Source organism: Esox lucius, chromosome 2, assembly GCF_011004845.1.
Source record: "Esox lucius isolate fEsoLuc1 chromosome 2, fEsoLuc1.pri, whole genome shotgun sequence".
Lineage (NCBI taxonomy): Eukaryota > Metazoa > Chordata > Actinopteri > Esociformes > Esocidae > Esox > Esox lucius.
In genome coordinates this window covers 8,544,062-8,564,920 of record NC_047570.1, presented here as the reverse complement: position 1 = coordinate 8,564,920, position 20,859 = coordinate 8,544,062, and the positions used below count along the sequence as shown (strand labels likewise).

General features: G+C 44.4%; 1 protein-coding gene across 4 annotated transcripts in view; it reads left to right on the top strand.

Annotated features, from left to right (window-relative positions):
• The first annotated feature begins 4,824 nt into the window (after positions 1 to 4,824).
• Positions 4,825 to 20,859, top strand: part of LOC105022733 (zinc finger protein 536) — a 139,639-nt gene continuing 123,604 nt past the window's right edge. For 2 of the 4 annotated variants that reach the window (XM_010891407.3, XM_034296995.1), the window contains exon 1: positions 5,667 to 6,227. The gene's annotated coding sequence lies outside the window, so the exon portion shown is untranslated. Of the gene's footprint in view, positions 5,518 to 5,666; positions 6,228 to 6,760; positions 6,883 to 20,859 lie in introns of those variants that run through there. The other 2 variants (XM_034296996.1, XM_034296997.1) reach the window with 2 other exon arrangements.

Below are 20,859 nucleotides of genomic sequence, written 5' to 3'. Positions count from 1 at the left end.
TAGTTCACCCCCCTGTAATAACACACCCATGCCTCTGGTGTGCGCTGTAGTGAGTGTGGTTTTGATAGGAAGGTTGCCAATCATGTAGTAAGCATATACTCAAAACCAATGAATCTGGCCATTGCTGATCACTTTGCCAAAATATGTTATTTTTTCATCATACAGCAATGTTAAGCTATAGATCTTTACTACCGGGTCTTGTTGAAGATATGAAGAAGGGTTCTCACGTGAAGCCTTTTTTCCAGGGGTGGATCGACGGCCTACAGATTCTTCTGTGGATTACTTGTTAGGTTCCTTGTACTTGTAACACAAGGACTCTGTCCTTCTGCGGTTTATTACAAATCACCAACATAAACGTCATGCGATTAGAGAGATATCTCCCTGATGATAAAAGGCTGTTCTATGGTCACATTTCCTTCACAACACAACACATTCCTTTCAAACTGTTCTCTTGGACATTAACCTACTAAATCTCTCCTTTTTTCCCGGTAACTTAAAACCATTGGTGGGTTTACACAGAGGTAAGTGTGACGGAGGACTTTTGTGATGGGCTAAAACCCTGCACGGTATTCAGTGTTATACTCTATCTGTATCTGATGAAAAGAATCGACACCACAAGAGGTGACGTGGAGAGGGCCCGTTCTCAGGCTAGAAACGGGAGGATGTAGGACGCCTGTTCTTCTGCTTTCTTTATGATCTCCTTCAATGAAACACTTTGTACCACACCAACTGTATCTGTTGTATTCATGCCCATATGCTTGAGGTCTTGACTATTGGATTACCAGTGCACATCTGTGTTCTCCGTGATAGTGGCCTCATCAGGCAGTAGCTCTGATCGAAGTGTTAAGAGGAGAGGAACTGCAGAAGAGGCATCACGTGTGTCCGGTGGAGGTCAGCAATGGTCTGCAGGTTCTAATTATGTGCTAATAGCCACTGAGGAGGTCATTTGGACCCATTAAGGAGCGCCTGTAGGTAGTTAACGGCCCACAGCATAACCCAGGCTCCTTAATGTCCCCGCGGAGGCCGTTAGCCCTCCGTCACCAACGGCAGCTGCATCATTATTGCGATTAGAAACCAATTGATAGGTAATAGTAGAATACGACGGCTCGCTATCCCTGAAATGTGGACTTTGGTTGAGAGGTGAAGAGAGAAGGAAGCCTTAGCGGTAGCGTGCAGTGGGACTCTGGAAGTCTGAGTTTCAGGGAGTTAACTAGACACAGAGGTACAGTCAGGTTAAATCTGTGCGATTACGGAGAAGTTTGCAATGGTGTCGCCTATAAGATTATCGACTGAATAACAGATAGGCAGGCACAGAATACTTTGACTTGGGTTGAGGCTTGGGTCATGGGTATGCTTGTTGTTTGTCACTCGGAGGGAAAGCCTGTAAACACTGACCTAATTGTCAACCCATGTCTCTGATTTGATAAGTAACTCATCATAGGAAAGGCTTTTCCTTTCGCTTTTGTTCTGTCCTGTTGGCAATATTATCATTGCCGTTCTTGTCCGTGCCTTAGTCTTAAGGCAAAGTACACTACTATATTTTATTTAGACATAAGAGACTGATGGAACTTATCAAACAAGGGATATTTTAAGCATATCATAATCATTATTAAATCCCTTATGCTGAACATTGTTGCTAATCAATTTGAGTCAGATGTTTTCATTTAGATTTTTTTTTTCTTCCTCCCGTAGAGACATTGATTCAGATGATTTAAATTAGCATCCGTCCAGTTAGCAGTCATAGGCAATATAAACTGCACTCAGTAACTCATCTAAATAGGCCAAGTTGGATTGGTACACACTTCATCCTGATAAATATAGGAATACACTATTCACTAAAGTCGCTCAATGTGAGGGAGATGAATACTCAGACCTTATTTCTAAATATTTGACTCTGTAGTATTTGTGTCAAGCCTCATTAATGATCAAAACCGCCAAACGTAGAATGCTTCCCAGTGTGAAGGAAAAAAAAGAAAAACAGTAGTGTGTTTTTTGAAATGCAAAAGCTTTACATACAAGATGGATGTAACCAGTAATGATGTGATTGCATTAAATAAATATGGCGATTGAAATGTTTGTTATAACAGTGCGCATCATTTAGTGGACGTCTTACTTGAAAGTGTAATTGATACCATTTTAAGTGACATTTTTAAGTTTGCAGTCACGCAGGGCTCAGGCCATCGAATTGTTTAAAATTGCACTCACTCCCTTTTCATTTAACTAGGATACTTTGAAAACATTTGTTCATCAAAGACCTGGAACAGATATTACTTTGAGAAACTCAGTTTTGATGAAGTCAGCATTTTCTCTACATATGAGCCAGAGTTTCAGTTCTGGTGTGTTTCCATTTAAATCTGAAATGGGCCAGACTTCTTCAACTGGTTCCAAAATACACACACACACACACACACCACCCTGAAACCAAAAAAGACGTATTTACGAGGTCCCCATAAGGTCAGGAAGGTGGTTCCCCTGTTTGTTGGGGGACATGATCGTACAATGTGATGCACTGCAATGTGATGACATTAATATGTTGCATCAGTGTTCTCCAATTCGTCTGTTAGTAGTACCAATTTGCGAGTGAACGGAGGATTTGAAATGACTGCGAGCAGGGCTGTGTCCCAGAGTGCACACAGAGAGGGCACACTGAATCATCTTCATTTATTTGAGAAGTGAACAGTGATGAGTCTGTTTTCAAGCATGCTTTCTTGGATGCTTCCCAAGTGCATAGTGCACAAGCAGAGACATCTTCAGCTGCTAGTCAAACACATCAGTGAAACGGGCCAGTGTGTGGGGGTGGAGGTAGGGGGGGGGTGTTAGACGACACACTGTTCAGTTCTTTCTTTCCTGACCCTTGATCCCCCCCTCCCCAAACTATAGGTCTGCACAACTCTGCTGACTTCTGCTTTACCTGTTTTCCCTGTTCAATCGGTCTATTCCTATTCCAATACATGGAAGACACGATTTATGTTATTGAGAGGCATGCATGATTTATTAAATGCTGGTTCGACTTTGGTCAATATACAAGGGCAGGAAAGAACATGAGTCTTAAAAAATGAGACATCACTTACTTGTCATGTTTTTCATGAATATTTATACATTTGTTTTTGGAATAAGTAGAAGGTAGTATTATGGCAGATTCCAAGGATTGGTAGAAATAATGTTCAAAACTCGAATTGGTTAAGATGTGTATTACAGCAAAAAGTTAATCAGTTTTGTTGGCCTTTTCTTTTAGAGCACCTGTTGCTCAGGCAAAATGCTATATAAGATTACCTTTCTGCTTGTTTCTGACTTTCTGACTTTATAGTCTAAATTAGAAGATTATTCCAAAAATTATTAAATTGATCATCATTTAATTTTTTATAAACAGTTGATTCACTATCTTATTTGCATACAGGCTCAAGTTTATATCAAAGATCACTGTATTGATCTAAATATAAAAAGACTCAGATTTAAGATTAAACAGACAAACTAATGTATAAAACAAGAAAAACAAGAAAAATAGAACTAGAAAAAATATAGGCCTGTTGGAACGCATTTTTAGATAATATTTTCTTAGGTTTGCCTCTATCAATTTAATATTATATGTACACTAATTTGTTATTTCCTGCAGCATGGGCAAAATAATTTAACTTTATATATGGGATATATCCGTGTTATATTGTTTGCAATTTGCATGTTTAAGTCCATATGGCAACTTGCTTTTGACCTGCTTTCCCATCCCCGTCGCATTGTCAAGCCTGTCACCGATAAAGAATCACTTGACTTGGTATAACAAGTTCAAAAGAAACTGAGAACGCGCTGTTGATCCATGAAGAATTGAGAAAAGGAACACCCCTACTGCTCCCGCTATCATTCCCATAGAGATAGCGATATTATTGATGGCATGGTTATGCTAATTTCTTTAGAGACAAACTTTTATTTTGGAATTTGTTCAAAAAAGAATTTCATACACATCAAACTGGAAAATGCAGGCTGAATTCCTAACCGTTTAAGGGGCAGCATGAGAATCTGATTTTCATAGTGAATAATGAATGTGGACTATCTTTTAAAAAGTATGTTTTGTCTGGAAGGAGAAGAAAGCGCAACCGGGTCCTTTCCTACTGGATTATCTATTGATGTTCAACTGGAGAAAATAATAATAATATAAGAGTAGGCCTATATACAGGGGATAAAAGATAATTAAAATTTGAATAGCAATGTAGATTAACACACAGTCACTGAAATATTATAGTTAGAAATAACCAGGCATTATGGTAATTAAAAACGATCTATAGGTTATCCTATTTTACTGAAGTCACAAGAAGATGTTTAGAATCTAAAACAGTTATAATTAATCCAAATATGGCTAGTCACGGTGGAATCAAGTTGTAACATACCAAAGTCCATATCAATTTCGTACACAGATGGAGTGGCATGTGCTCATAACACATTAGTTCACTGTCACTGTCATCCTACCACTGTGAGCATTGGCTCGTGAGCATCCTGGAGTCACACACCTCCCTGTCACAAGTGGAAAGGGAAGACCAGCGCACAGCTGCTCTCTCTACCCGCAGACATACGACCAGTGGGTCCGGTGTCGACTTCTGTCTGGTTATATGCAGGATTTGATATCATCTCGATCAATGTCATGGTGTGTCCCATGGTTCGAGGACATTTTGAATAATCAATCCGTCTGCGTTTGGACGAAACCATCCTCGCATCACGTCCTCTTCGTCGACCTCTCGCGCTTGTCATCGTCCCAGAGTCACATGTGCTTACATTATAGAAAACAAGCTGTCCGGATAAGAATTTCTTGATACTTTTTATTATTATCAAATCGTTCACATAATTACACCATAATCATTATATAATCCCATAACAAAGAGTCTATTGAAACTGTGCCTTTTGTCAACGCCGGGACACTGAATCTATAATTGCATTATTCAGCTCCTACCACCCCCATATAGAACCATAACATATCAAACCATCCTGGTGGGAACATGTAGGAGCGTGAACAGTCGGACAGTGCATCTACGTCCTACCGCAAAAGTTAGGCAAAAAGTTTAGTCTTCGTCGAAAAAAATTATGTTCCCATGTTACTTGGAACCGTTAAGTGAGCGCGATTAATATTTGACTTTTCTTATTCTGTTTGAGTAGTACGCCGTGCCCTTGTTCACCTGCTCAGTGGTTTTAAATATCATATTTATCCCACTAATAAATGTGCTTAATTCGTATGGCTTCAAAATGCTCTCCCATGCAAGGTGTTAGAATAAACCCGGTTCGTCAGAGCGCCTGAAAAAAAAAGAAAAAAAAAACTCTCTCAGGACCAGTTTGCGTTTGTATGCATTCGATTGGCAACATAACTGGCTTATTTACATTAAATACGCCACAAGGTTACAGTGCAGATGAACGTCATTTTATCACTGATTACTTCTCTTAAGCACTAGCGGTGACTGATGCTCAGGACGCTCACACTACACAGATTTACACTGGAGTTTTTTGAGAAGAAAACACTTGAAATAGTTCACAGAAAAGGTAAGTAAATGTACTTTAACAACAATATATGTTTTCTATTGTTATCTGTTTACTGCATGCTCCTATACTGCATGCATCAAAGCCAATTATACGCGGTGTCAGAGAAACAAGACTGACAATGTGAATGGATTCTGAGGAGAATAGACAGATTTTAATAAGAGTGTTTACGGGGAGCTCAAGGTCAGAAACAAGCTGCGAGGGTGGGAATCCTTTTTTACCGCAACACCGGGGAAATGTCCGATTAGAGATTATTTCTTAAACGGTGATATTTTTTCTTCGGTTACGTACTTAGCTCCCTCAATGCCGAATACCGCAAGACCTATCGTTGTTGTGAATTACGCGGCGGACGACAATGGAGTGCTTTTTTAACGGTACAATGCATTTCACCTACCAGATAGGGGGAGTCCAAGCTGAAAGATGGAAATGTGTTGTGATGCTGGGTGATCAGTATCAATGAACACGTTTGGCCTCGAAAAAACTGACCGAATGAATAAAACGCTATTTTTTTTTACCCAGGATGCGTGTGGAACAGTTAGAGAGAGATTTCTGTAGTGGACAATCGTAACAGGTCCGAAGCGCACTTTTCCCCCTTCAGCGAAAGAAAATGATCCGGTCAATCATATGGACATGCCTCATTATTCAATGAACACAATCTCTCACTACGCGTCGTTTACAGACCGGAGTTTCTTCGTGTTATTCCAAATTTAAAGGTAAGAAGTGTAAAGCTTACGCATGGGTTTATGGGCTTTGGAATGATAACTCGTAAGCGTTTCTCTTTCGAAAGTCAGTTTTAACAATTGTTGTTTCTATTGTAGCGTCTCAGCGGGGCCTGTTTTTCTTCGTGATTATAAAATACAGTATAATTAAATATCCATAGCGGTGGCGTTCGCATGCGGTGTTGTCAGGGGAGAAACAGCTAGGCTACATACGAAGAAAATATTGAGCAGCGACTCAGATCTGTCATCTTAAAAAAAAAAAAGATTTATTTCATAATAGTCACATATAAAAGTTGTATATTCCTTACATTCAAGATAGACTGTTGAGTTTGCGTAAACGTATTGGACACATGCCATACATAACACAGACGGATATTTGCGACTAGAGGAAAGTATGAACTGTTCTCCTTAGTATCTGCTCCGAAAACTTTCTCATCACATCCCTAGGGGTTCTGCTTAGAATTTCAGCTAACCTGAGTGCAGATTGTTGGATAAATAGGATCAAAGTTACGGTACATGCCATGTGTCAAAACTTGTGAGATGGAAGAGCCGGTGAGACCTGCCATTTTGTGGTGTGATCGACCTCTTATGAATACCAGCCCTGCATTATGCTTTGAGCAACGTTATGATGGCATTCAACAACTGAGGGGTAAATGTCATACCACGCTTTAAAACCCGTTTCATGTAGAAACAGCACATATCAATGGAGGAATTGAAATATGAAAGAGTAATTCAAACGTAGTTTCTTGAGGAAATGTATGATATCCAAATGCGTAAAAGTTATTGCGATACGGATAGAAAAGGCACCCATGACTAATAATGAAAATGACGTAGCCTAGGATATAACTTAATCGGGAACGAGGTCTTGTCTGCTGAGTAGCGTTTAACAGATCTTGTATATTTTCTTTAGATACATATTTACATTGTATATTAACATTTTGCTAAAATACAAAATATGTATTTAAACTGGATATACTGTTTATTTGTGTTTTATTGTATCATTAATGCGCTTTGAATTGTACGTCTGTAAGATAATATTTTCCCGACATTATGATGACCCCCAAATCTTAATTGTGGCTTAGTGCGGCCGTTAGCCTTTACATTTTCGTCTATATATTTTGTGGAATCTAACCTAGGCTACGGCTGCACTGTCGTGCTTTAAACTAGTCTGCAGGTGTCCCTTACTCAACCGAGCAGCCTATCACCTTCCATAGAAGGGAGAGATCCTCCCATGTAAATACAGATGACCTCGGCTTGAGCTTGACCTAACTCGCAGGCAGCAACTTTAAAACAGCAGGGTACAATGGTTGATAAGAGACATGGCCTCATAAGCCTTACACAATGTCTGTCACATTGTTTTAGCGATTTTGTATCTTCCGCAAAGTTGAGGAGAGATAAATGTTTATTCCTTAGATTCATTGTCAGAGGAAAGGAACAAATACCAGGACGAACACATGCACTGTCCGAGCTAGCCACTGTCATTGTTTAAGGATATCTGCTAGGCGGATATTATGTCTATAGCCTAATAATGACTTGGCTTAATCCTTTTTTTTTTCATTTTCTTATTTGAAATGTAATAGCGATGGACAACTGTATTGCTCTGAATCCCAGATCGGGCGTTGAAGGCTAGTCTCGAAATACGATTAGTTAGAAGGACAATGACCTGAGAGAACTGCTATGAGAAGAGAACGAGTGCATTTACTAACTCGTAGGCCAGTGTAGTTGGAGCTCCCGTGTGTGTGTGTTGTACTGGAGGAGACTGGTAGCCTACTCTAGGCCTTCTAATAGGTGTTTGTCTTCTACAAAATGTTGGAAAAATATTGATTATTATTGTTGTTGTTATTATTATTATTATTATTGTTATTATTCATTATTCAAGAACACAATTTATTTAATGACAAGTTATCATGCTTTGGTTTTATTGATTTCAGTATTATTTGTCAGGTTTAGACTGTAATGTGCATTTGGTGTTATTTTACTAATCCCTGTTTTATATCCACATTTTATCAAAATTGTAATCACATTTGTAAATCAAAAATGTAACACACAGGGGGATGTTTTTGATCTGGTTCGTCAGCCAGTTTAGAGGTCCAATATTGCAACGCATCGTCTTTTACCTGTGTCTGTACTCCATGGGCCATGACAGGCTACGGGGATGAACATCTTTAGGGGAAGGGCGAGAGACAAGAGAGAGAGTGGAGGAGGGCAGAATAGCTTGGCATGGGCATCACATCTGTGCTCTTCTCCTGGACCTGTCAGTCCGCAGCCAGTCAACTGGAGCCAGAGAGCAGGAGAGCAGTCGGAGACGTGATCAAACAGCCGTCCCACTCTTAAACGATTCTCAGCTCCTTTAATTGGTGAGAATTCTCTTCCAGATGGATGGCTGAGGCCGGGGCCTCTTGCAGGACAGTAGAGCAGCCGAGGCCTTGGCGATTAGGTATTAATTGATATATGGAGTACCCCACCAATCTCTATCGCTCCAAAGGCTAAGGCCCTTTCCTCTGTAGATGTGCAACCCCCCATTATTTTTGGCTTCAAAGGCTAAGGCCTTTACCTCTGTAGATGTGTACCCCCCCAAAGGCTAAGGCCTTTACCTCTGTAGATGTGTACCCCCCCAAAGGCTAAGGCCTTTACCTCTGTAGATGTGTACCCCCCCAAAGGCTAAGGCCTTTACCTCTGTAGATGTGTACCCCCCCAAAGGCTAAGGCCTTTACCTCTGTAGATGTGTACCCCCCCAAAGGCTAAGGCCTTTACCTCTGTAGATGTGTACCCCCCCAAAGGCTAAGGCCTTTACCTCTGTAGATGTGTACCCCCCCCAAACACACACACACACACATTCCAGTCTAGTTGGCTGGCAGGGGTGTCTGTTTCAGAGAGAGCCTGACCTATAAGTTATGGAGGGATGGTTGTCCAGGCCTATGCTGTGTTAGGCAGATACACACTAACACACTGAGCGCTACTGAGACCCGTCTAATGTTTATTAGTCTAGGCCTCTGTTTCCGTCTTCAGGGTGTGGCTCCTAACTCTTTCTCACGCCTGCAAAGGATCGAACGGTCGTATCTTTCATTGCATTTTGTAAAATAAGCAACATAACTGAAGAGGTCTGGCTACAAGACAGTGGTAAGGACGCCAAAGTCCAAAGTTTCCTTTTTTTTCCTTTTTTTTTTTTTTTTTTTTGCAGTGGGTAAATCACAGACGTCAACGCGATCTAAGAATAAAGACTGGCCGACAGATGAGGCGGTGACTGATGAGATTGACTCAATTGCCTCATGCCGGGGTGACACCAGAAGGAGCGTCTGTCTGTCTGTCTGGGTAGCAGGGAGGAGGGGAGAGAGGGATGGGTATTGCCGGTGCTCAAAAAGAAGCTTCTGACGTAAAGGAAAATTAGGCTAGTGAGAGGAGGAGCATGAACCTGACCAACATCAACTGAACGGAAAAAAGAATGGAATTTGAAGAAATATTCACAGATATTTTACCCCTCCCAACCTCCCTCGCTCTCTCACTCTCCTCCCAGGGGTTTTGGGATGGAGCTGTATGGATCGTGGTCCTGGGGGCCCTAGATTGATGTTTACGCTCAATAATAGAATGTGTTAAGTTGGACTAGTTTCACCCAGCCTTGGGAAGATGAGCAGTCTGTTCTTTGGCCTTGCCCCTTTTGTCTAAGTTATCTATCTAATCGCGCGAAGCCACAGCAGTCGTACGCTTTTAAGTTTGTTAGCGTTGCGGATTTCCAAATGCACTGTGCATTGTGTCAAGACTGTTTCCTTTTGATCTGCAGAGGAGCACGAAATTACAGCCGTGTCATTTTTGTAGACAACAGCTTAACGCAAACAGGCAACCAGCCATCAATCACAGCTTCTGAAGCATGGCGTTGTGTTATTTAGCATTCTCCCCCTGCATGCCTAAAAGAGTAGTAAATATCTGCAATGCTGTCAGGGTTGAATCCAGAACCGGGTGGGGGGCGGGTAATGGAGGATGTCGGTAGAATGTGGGGAGCGGGACGGGGGGACGGGGGGACGGGGGCTGGTTGCTTTCGAAGGAGATCCGTATTATGGAGATGTCGATAGCCCTGTGTGGCCTACGGTGACGTCTGTATCCTGTCTCCGTGCGCTGTAGGTCACGACCCGCAGCTCGCTAGTTAGCGCGTGTTGCTGGGTCCGTTCGGAGGTTATCCAGGTAAGGTGGCTCGTTGCGGAGGTTCAGGAGGACCCCGCAAACTTTAATTATGATCAAGAGGTTTTCTCCGAAGGACGGAGGCGTAGCAGTTATTTTGCCTGGTAAATCTGCCCCTGATGCCATATACTGTGTAGAAGCATTACTGTACACCATTACACTGCATATTCAACTGCCTCTTCAGGACCCCATTTGCATAATTGGATCTTTAATGAAACTTGCCTTGTGGAACAAAAAAAAAATTGTGAAGAAAAATAGGGAGGGAAAACTGAGTGAACCCCTGTGAATGTTTCCCGGTCGAAAGTTCTCCTTAGCTTTTTAAAAACAAGGATCTTTAAACAAGTGACCTGCTCCCGGCTCACATCAGCATTGGGGCTACAAATAGGATGAGAAGTGCGTCTGAAAGCTGTGCATTCCCAGCCAGGTCTCACGGGCTATTACTACAATAGCTGGATTTCTTTAGCCTGGGGGATTTTAGGTTTTCTGTCTACACTCATTTCCAGTACTGGTTACACATGGAAGATGGGTCTTTTGTAGAGAGGAGCTGCAGCGCTCGGCTGTCGGAATTCCTCCTGTCGCAAATATTTTGACAATTCCTAATCAGGAGCAGTCTGATATTAGGAGCGCTGAGTGCCTTTGCTTTTTCTGGGGTTTTGGGAGTTTCAAAGCCGGGTCTTGTTCCTCTCCCCTTCAGTGTGTGTGGGAATCACCCTTTCCCCTGTTTGTGTGTTCTTTTTCGTGTGTCCGTTCAGGATACATACACACACACTATAGGAAAATTATAGTGAGATCCTTTTGAACGTGTTCATGTTGTGTGATTTTCTTTTTTATTGAATTTATGCAGGTGTTTGTGTGTGTGTGTGTATGCCTTAAAGTGTATTTTACTGTGTTCTCCAACTAGTTTGCTGGTAAGTGGGTATTATGTTTAATTGGTTAATTTAACTCCGGAGTCATTTCATCCTGAACTTCAACAGGGTGAAGGTTAAAAACCGTCCGGTACCACTTTCAAATAGACATGAGTCATTTGTAATGACACATTATTAATCCCGCATTTGAAGGACCTATCGCTTTAAAGTGAATTTAAAAAAAGAGCGAGATGGTTTTTGAACAGTCGAGGGGCAGAGGACCTATTTGGCAGCACTAAAAGCACAAGTGCTTTGTATCTAGGATGGGAAGAGTTGATAATCAGCCTCCAGTGTTAACAGGGACCGCTGCATCATTTTGCCAGAGGGTCCAAAACACCACCTCTATCCCAGAACCATGAGATCATGTGTCCTGGCGGTTTACAGGTGGCCATTAAAACCATTCAGGAGAAAGAAAGGTGGAGTGGAGGGAAAAAACGGACACAGCTGAAGCAGCTCTTTCCCTCCCCTTCGATGTCCGCTTCTGTCTCTCCCTCCTATGCCTGTGTTTGTGGGGAGTTTCAGTGCTGTGACTTCTACTCCCAGGTGGACATGCATTGTATTATTACCCCCCCCCCCCTGCACACCCGCCCCCTCTATCCCAGACCCCCCCTCCCATCTGTAATTCCTTGAGGAGATGCCTGGGCCGGAGTCGCTGTATTGTTCCCCTGCCCCCCCGTGGACCCGAGCGCTCCCGCTGTTGATTCTCTCGGTAATGATGTCACAGCGATAGTGGAGGGGAGCAAATGTCTCCTGATTCCACCATTTAACGGCTGGCTGAATTGGCTGATAATGATAGCATTGGCGTCTCCAGGCTGGGAGACGGATCAGGCCCTGTGAATTAGCGGCTCCTAACCAGAGACAGACAGAGAGAGTGCAAGAGAGAGACAACGGAGGGGGATAGATACATGATAGATAGACAGATAGATAGATAGATAGATAGATAGATAGCTTGTTAGATGGAGCTAGAGAGAAGGGAACAGAGACAGGAGGAAAGAGAAAAGAGGAGAATAGTGAGGGAGGGAGGGAGGGTAAGAGTGGGGGCAACGGAGAGAGGGAAACAGAGAGAGAGTGGATGAGAGAGAGTGGATGAGAGAGAGTGACAGTGAAGGGGGATGATGTACTTAGCCGTATCTCTGGACGGCTTTTGAACAAGCAGCTGGAGATCTTCATGGCAGATACATTTGGTAAATTTGGCTTGATAAAAGTCAGCAAAATGTCCGCCTGTCTGCACACCTCTATTATGCTGGGGAACATTTGTAATAATGGGCAGTTGGAGTCAAACAGGGAGGTATAATGTCAGCTCACACCGTGCAGAAGTCCCAGGCCAACGTACATTTTTACGCGTAGGCCCCTTTGTATTTTTTTTATCGTCCGTTTAAAAAAATAATTGTTTTGGAATATGCCTGCAATTTATCCATCTCACTCCACAGATATGTATTAGAGAAGAGCAACTGGGAATGTGTTTCCAGGCCTTTATTTTTTCTCTACTATTTACTAGCACAGATTTACTCTAGGCTGTATATAGGATCGTCTGCCTTATTAGAACATTCAAAACTGTGGGAGCATTTAAGCTCACATTTTAAAAACACACATTTCCCCACTGAGATGCATTAATACAGTATTTACTTGTTTTTCCGTTTATGCACAAGTAAATAAGTAGACCCGGAGGCAAATTAGCATTCACAGCTTTCAACACATGCCCTTTTTGTAAAGTTTGGCACTTGCTGACCACATCTTCTGTGTAACAGTGTCACAAGAGGTACCTGGATGGGCTGTTTGTTTTTTTCATGACTATTTTTAGCTCAAATATTAAATCTATATACGTTTATTCATGTTTTTATGACACGCTCTGCTTGTCCCAGAGCGTGGAGCTATTCTCCCCCAACATTTCAACGGTCCGAATGTCACTGAAGAAAGGCTCTTTTAGAAGGCTTCTCAGCTTTTCCCGGCTCTCACATTCCAACAGCGAGGCCATGGACATGTATGTGACCGCTAGACTGTCCGGACACGCACATGCGCGCGCAAACACAATCAGCAGTCCCCACCTGGTGTTTTAAAAACAGGAGCTGTGTGGGAAGAGCTGTCAGTTCTTGTGTGAACTGCTTTCAAAACGGCAGCTCAAGGTGTGAGCTAAACAGTATTTACTTTAGGGAGTTTGTTTTTTATTTATCTGCATTATTACCGAGGTGAATTTAAAAGGGCTGTTGGAGAGAATTCCCCTGGCACATAGCTTCTTTTACACCCTTTTATGTCTTAAGATGTGCTCATACCCTTTCCACGGCAGAAAACCCTTAACAGATCTCCCGCAATTTCTGATGATTTTCATAAATGGGCTTTTTTTCCCCCTCTCTCCCTGTCTCTCTTTTCTTCTTTTTTTTTCTTTCTTCTTGATCATGAGGCATTGTTGTCTCCTCTAACTTCTCTGTTCTTGTGTCTTTGCTACGTCGTCCACACCAATCGCTGTAATGGGGGGAAAGCTAAGTGGAAGTGGTGGGCCGGAGCCTGCTTCTGCCTCGTCCTGTTTTAGTAAATAGTACTGTCACTGTGGATCAGACGGGAGGCAGCGCTGTTCGTGCTCCGCTCACATCCCCATCCTCCGCTAGAGAGGATGGAACGACTACTCCAGAAGAGAAACAGAGTTGTTTTTCGAGCAAAATATTCCGTCTGTGGTGGTGGTATGCTATGTTAGGATTAGAGTTCACGCGTGAGGCCAGTACTTTGTTTGCTGCGTGCTCCCAAAACGAGTTGTTGAGTGAACCTGGCTTGTGAAGTCGATCAGATTGACCTTTCTTTCCGCGTTAACGCTCCAATAGCCTCGAACGAGCCCCCTATCGGATCCTGTCACCCATTAGGCCCTCTAGCCGTTTTAGGCCGCTGCGTTTGCATTGTATTCACGACCGTCCACAAACCAATGTTCCTGTGCCCTGTTGTGAGGACCGCCCACTAGTTGCCCTGTTGTGAGGACCGCCCACTAGTTGCCCTGTTATGAGGACCGCCCACTAGTTGCCCTGTTGTGAGGACCGCCCACTAGATGCCCTGTTGTGAGGACCGCCCACTAGTTGCCCTGTTGTGAGGACCGCCCACTAGTTGCCCTGTTGTGAGGACCGCCCACTAGTTGCCCTGTTGTGAGGACCGCCCACTAGTTGCCCTGTTGTGAGGACCGCCCACTAGTTGCCCTGTTGTGAGGACCGCCCACTAGTTGCCCTGTTGTGAGGACCGCCCACTAGATGCCCTGTTGTGAGAACCGCACACTAGTTGCCCTGTTGTGAGGAGCGCCCACTAGTTGCCCTGTTGTGAGGAGCGCCCACTAGTTGCCCTGTTGTGAGGACCGCCCACTAGTTGCCCTGTTGTGAGGACCGCCCACTAGTTGCTTCTGTACTCTGTGTGGTCTTCCCTTCCGTAGCCACGTCTTGTCTTCGAGGTGAAACTAAAAATGACCACACAGGAGATGTACGATGGGCGAACTTGCCTTGGGTTTATAGTTAAGGCAACCCACGTGAGAGAGAGTGTGGGGGAGTGGGGGGGGGGGGTGGGGGTGGGGGGAGGGGTTTGGGGGGCACCATTAGTGCAATGAATTATGTCCTCTGTTTAAATTTGCATTATGATTGTCCCGTGACCAGTCAGTGTTAGCTCAACCAGCCGCACGTCCCAGGACGTAGGGAAGATTCATGTGTTTCTCCCCTACTCCGCAGTCCTGGGAGGTCTGTGTTGAAACTGTACCTCCAGCGTTCCCACCCCTTCAGCAGCCATCAGGACGTGCCGGGCTGATCCCGTTGCAGCACCATCGGATTTGAAACGTTTTCCGGAGATTTGGGTGGAGTTTATTTCTCTCTCTGTCTCTTTCTGTCTCTCTCGCTTTCTTCTGATTGCCGTAGCCTCGGGGCTCTCCGGCGTACGCTGGATCCCTGGGATTATATTAATGGCCTCCTGCTCTGAAGCGGAGGCAAAGGACGTCCAAGGGCCCCGCACTGTGCAGTGGTGGTTTGGGAGATGGATATCTGACCAGTGGGTCGTAGGTTGAAAGGCTCAGGTGAAGGTAGCTGCTTTTGGTCCCCTCGGGCGGGGCGACTAACGGGGAACGGCATAAGCGATCGGATGCCAAGACTAGCTGGAGCACGGCAACATGGGAAACACGCGTATGAAATCTGGAATGGACCGTTAACAGAGCAATTACCGTACTCTAGCCGGGCAGTATCAGACGTTGGCTATCGTTTTCAGAGCTGGCTGATTGGAAGCTCTTAGGTAATGTGGATCAGTGTTAGTCATTTTGCTTTGATGACAGCAACATAGTGGGATTTCATAGTGGGACTGTGTGTGTTCCAATTTTTATCTTTAACAGACTGCACAACGCCCAAAAGCTTTGGTCCTACCAGTTTGTGTGTGTGTGAGCATGACACAACAAAGCTTGCGCATGTATGCGTGCTTCTCAGCGACCGTACAGCGCCTGAGGGACTTTGATACGGGTCCTGTAGCTGTAGCGTCCATACCGAACCCAACCCGACGGGCCTTGATTTGAGTCCGGCGGGGGTGGCTCTCCTGCTGGGGAGCCCATTTGATCCAGGCATGTCCGTCGCTGGTGTTGTAGCCGGAAAGGGGTCAGGCCCGTCCCCGCTCGCCTTTTCATCCAATTTCCCCCGGCTACAGGCGGCCGCTCTCTGCGCTTTTGTTGTCGGAGGTAATCTGTGAAGTGATCTTAATTATGGAGGTTCCCCCCCCCCCCCCCCCCCCCCCCCCCAATCCCCCTCCCCCTACTCACACGCTTTTAATCAAACGGTGTAGTTAGTTGGTAATGAGAACGAGGAGGTAACGGTGTGTCTGCTTGGTGGGGGGGCGGGGTTCGGAATCCATTACACATAAACACCCCTTAGCATTGATGGGATGATCCAGGGGGATTAGACTTGAAATCCTGATGGACGCTGAAAAGGTGAGAGCACGCGGGGTGGGGGGTGAGGGTGGGGTTGAATAATGAGCACGGCCGGCAGATGTCAGATAGCGGCGGACCCCCCCTAACACCCGGGCCAGACGAGGTCAAACTGGGAGTCACGTCCAGGTCACCGGGGGTGAGAGAACAGCAGCCGTAGCGAGAGAGCAGCCGTCTTTACCCCAGCTGACTGAGACATAGGTGTCCGGGTCTCTGGTTGAAAAAGTAAATTTGACCCCTTTGAAATGTTGCAATCCGTCTACATTGGAAGTCCTCTCACCATTTAACCAGTGAGACAGTGTTTACGTATGTTTACAGCCGTGATGTCACCCTTAAGAGTTGTTCACCACTGGTGACTGAAGAACTGATCTGTATTGTCAAGGCCAGCTTTTAGTTGTCCCTTCTTTTTTTTTTTTTTTTTAAGTGAAACCCTTGTTTGACCAGGACAAGAGGGATTTGGCGAGGTCGGTTTTCCAGAGTTAGGGCCAGCTCATTTAGACAAGGTCAGCCACAGTGACTGGGGTTAAACGGTGTGGCTGCAAAGGTCAAACGTGATTAGCTTCCATGTGACCCACTGTGTGTGTGTGTGTGTGTGTGTGTGAATATGCGTTTGTGTGTTAAACAGCAGTAGTGAGGGCAAAAGGGAGTGCGTGTCTGCGCGTGTGTGTTTTAGGAGCATATTTACGTGTGAATGTAGGGACAGTTTGCAGCTAGCATAATTTATCTGTAAAGCTCTTGTTATAACTGTCTCTTAGTAAAGTGTTCCAGTCCCAAATCTTCCACAGCCAACTCACATCATGGCCTTATATTATTAAATGTTGCCTCCATGCTTAAGGAAGAACGACAGATGGCCTTTTTCATAAATCATGCTTATAAGATGATTACAGAAACTACCACCCAGCTTCAGTTACTCTAGCTTACATTCTTCCGGGCCTGTTTATCGTGATGTCCTTGTGGGGGGTTAAAACCATCCCCACCCCCCTCTTATGGTAATTATTATTTCAAAAATGCTGACGACAACATCAGTAGACCAACGTGTATCCCCCCCCCCCAAAAAAAAAGAAATAAATGTAAAGTAGGTGGTTAACTGATCAAGAAGAAACGACACACAGTAATGATATAGCCGGGTGCTTTCTTTGCCGCTTTCTTGACATGTAAGCCCCCTTCTGTTGCTTTTACTTGTGTGCTTGGCTGAAAGTTGCTCATAACAGGATGTTAAATATATAGCTGTGAGTGGGGGGCGGGGGGATGGAGGGGGGGGGATTATGTCTGTGGGGTTGCACTATTCCTTGATATATGCGCCATGTCAGGCAGGCATTGTCTCCTGGGTAAAGAATGATAGTTCAAATACCTACCATCTCTCCCCTGGTGCTCCAAATGCTTGGCTTTGAAGTTTTTATAATCCATCTGTCATCTTCGAGCAGGGAGGGCACATGTTCTGTACTGCTCAATTACCGAATTTTCTTTTGCCAGCTACAATGAGACAGGAAGCAAATACTATGGGCGACCCGAAACGAGAGGGGAGAAGGAGAGGGATGGCTCAAAATGTTGCATTCCCGGCATTCTCACGCTCTCGATTGTGTCCCTCTTATAACCAGAGAACAAAGTGTGTTTGTTATGAGTGGATTGCCTGAAACACTTCCCACTGTTACAATTATGAAGCATTTGATTACATTCTTATTGTTTTAAGTACAGCAATTTTTAAAAATGTTTTTGGGTGTTAAACTGCCCATTTATCCCAATTAAGACCAATAACTTTACAGTTTACTAATCATATTTCACTTGAATTTTGATGAATCCGATGCAAGAAACAAGGGTAATAGATGTTGGCTTGGATAGTGAGGAGAAATGTGCATTTTGATTATGCATAATTCATTTCTTGTCTTTAAGATGCTCACAGAAAAGCATTGGTCGTCAGTTTGATGTACATTCTAATGAAGTTTGTTGCAGTGCATTGCGCTGAAATCATCTTTAATTGGACAAAACTGTGTTGCAGCGATTTAAAGCTACAATGAGAAGCCTAGAACTTCAGATACACTCTCTTCAACAGAAAAATAACAACAGCAGCCGTTGCAAATTAGACATCTGAAACATTCCCCGATTTACATAGCAAGAAAAAGGCTTTTCATTATTTTACCTTTAATATGGAGGCTTTTAATTATTTTACCTTTATTACACAACAGTGTTAGATCTTCCTGTCTTATTTCTTATCTGCATTGAAAGAGAGAAATAAGTCTCAAACAAGATGAAAGATTGTTACGAGAAGAAAAATGACTATTTGGCATTCTTTTGTTGCCTTTGAAACTTCAATATCTTAATTGTTTCACCACGTTATACGTCTTCATTTATGAAGGAATAACATGTTGGGCCTTTCTTCCTGAATAAAAGCAGCACCCATCTGCTTTCGGAGCCACTGCTGGCCGCCTGCTCATCGCAAAAATAATACTCGTCCTAATGACTTCCACATATTTTGAAATCTCCCTTTTGAAATTGGTCTTGGCAGATTATTTGCAGGTACTTGAGTTGCATCTGTTTGCAATTTTGCGAATGTGGAAGACTTTAATGCAGTGCTCCGTGGGAGCCGAGCTGAGGGATAACGCTGGCTGTCATCACAAAGCCCGGCCCCGGCCCTGTCTGTGTGGATCTCGCCCAAGGTGGAGCAAGCGTAGGACAGCAGAAGGGGTCAAGGTGGAGAGCTATGACGGCCAGGGTCGTCGCGGTCTGTTGTTCCTACCCGGTCCATCCACTTGCGATGTCTTACAGTGCGTCCTTCGCTCTGCTTGCTTTTTTAGAAAAGAAGGGATTCGAAAAATCGAATCACGTTTCTTCTTTATTCCATGTGGCGACCAGCTGACTGACCCCCCCCCCCCCCCCGCCGGCCCTCTTTAAACAGTAATAACGTACCCTATAGTCCTCACAGGGTTATCAGGACACATCCTAGCCCGCCCAAATGTAATTGTTGTAGGTGGTTCCAATTACAATAATTAGAGATATCATCAGGGTTGTTTATTCAGTCCAAAGATAAATGAAAATGCCGAGCTTTTAACTGCTTACTTTCTTTCTTTCTTTGTTTTTATTTTTTATTATTTTTTTTTGGGGGGGGTGGGCATTTTGTTTTATTAGGACTGTGGGGAGGGGATGCCAGAGGAGGAATTATGTTGAAAGTGTATGCCTTGCAACTTTCTCCCTGTTGGAAATGTTTATTTGAACAGTAAGCTCATGATTTGAATATTTGTAATCCATGCTTAAATTTACAGGCCAGATGAACTTTTTGGCACAGAATGGCAACCATAAGTAGGATTTTCAGAAAAGCTTTACAGAATTTTAAGCCATTTGCATGGCTTATATAATTTAGAGGGGGAAATGTGTTCTATCTTATTACTTTATACCTTTAAAAATTGTATTATTCACCCTTAAAGTATAGGCGTACTTCCAAAAATACTGTGCATTTAAAGCACACAGTGAGGACATTGGGAAGAATACGTGAGGACAGAGATGAAATGCGGTTGCCCGGGCTCTGGAGTGGTCTCTCTCCCTGTTCAATTCAAATGAGTTTACTCCATATTGACTTGTAACGCTGAAAGGCCACCCATCTTGTAGGCTGAGCGCTCACTGAGCTGAGCAAAAAGGAACGCTTTCTTAAATGATGCTAATCAGTCCGGAGGGCCCTGGCCTCCGTCCCTCATCAGTTTTCTGTAATTCAGATGTGGCTGAGAACCTGAAATTAAACATGTCAGGGTCTGCGCGCGCGCACGTGTGTGTGTGTGTATGTGTGCGTATGTGAGGCAGAAGGAGGGTTTAAACAGAACCAAATTAGCGGATGGGAGAAATAGCTAAAGCCTTGGCTTTCTCGAGGGTAACGCGACAGTGAATGTCAAGGCCGCGTCGCTTCTCCCCTCCAGGCTCTTTTGCCTGAGAATTTCGCCGCTCCTGAGACGGCGGCGTTTTACGACGATGCCGACAGAGGCGGTCCTCCTTTGACCCGAATGGAGCCTGTGGGCGGAGCTGGGAGAGGGGGGGGGCGGTGCGCGCGCCTGTGCGTGCGTGCGTAGACGCCAGTTGGACGAACAGCTGAATCGCGGCACAAACCCTGCCCCTCCTAGGCCTTGGCAGTTAACGGTGTGAAAAGCCCGCTCTTCGAGGGCATTATATAGATTAATGTGCTGCGCCTGGGGCTTCCAGCGACACCTCACCAGGGAGGCCGTGCAGACGATCCACGGGCTGACGGGGGTTAACGGGAGACCGGGGATTGTCGGGGCCGTGTGCGGCGGGCGGGGAGCCCCCGTCCTGGGGAAGGCAAACAGAGGCTTCTGGCCTGGATATCGGGGGGATTGCGAGGGGCCCGTGTGACCTACGATGGGCATCATCTGGCCCGGGCATCTCATTATAAGACCCTGCTCTCCTCAGCCAAAGCAGTTCTACTGTCTGGTCCCCTGTTTCTGCCAACTGAGACACTTCCTTTAAAACACACACACACACAAACACGCACACACAGTATCGCTGTAAGTATAAAACAAATACCAACAGAAAAGAACAACAGCGTGCTAATCTATGTAAGTCGGAATCAAATCTTGCCTACGCAAACAGCACATTAAGAGCCACAACGCTCCCATTGTCGTCTCTCTCT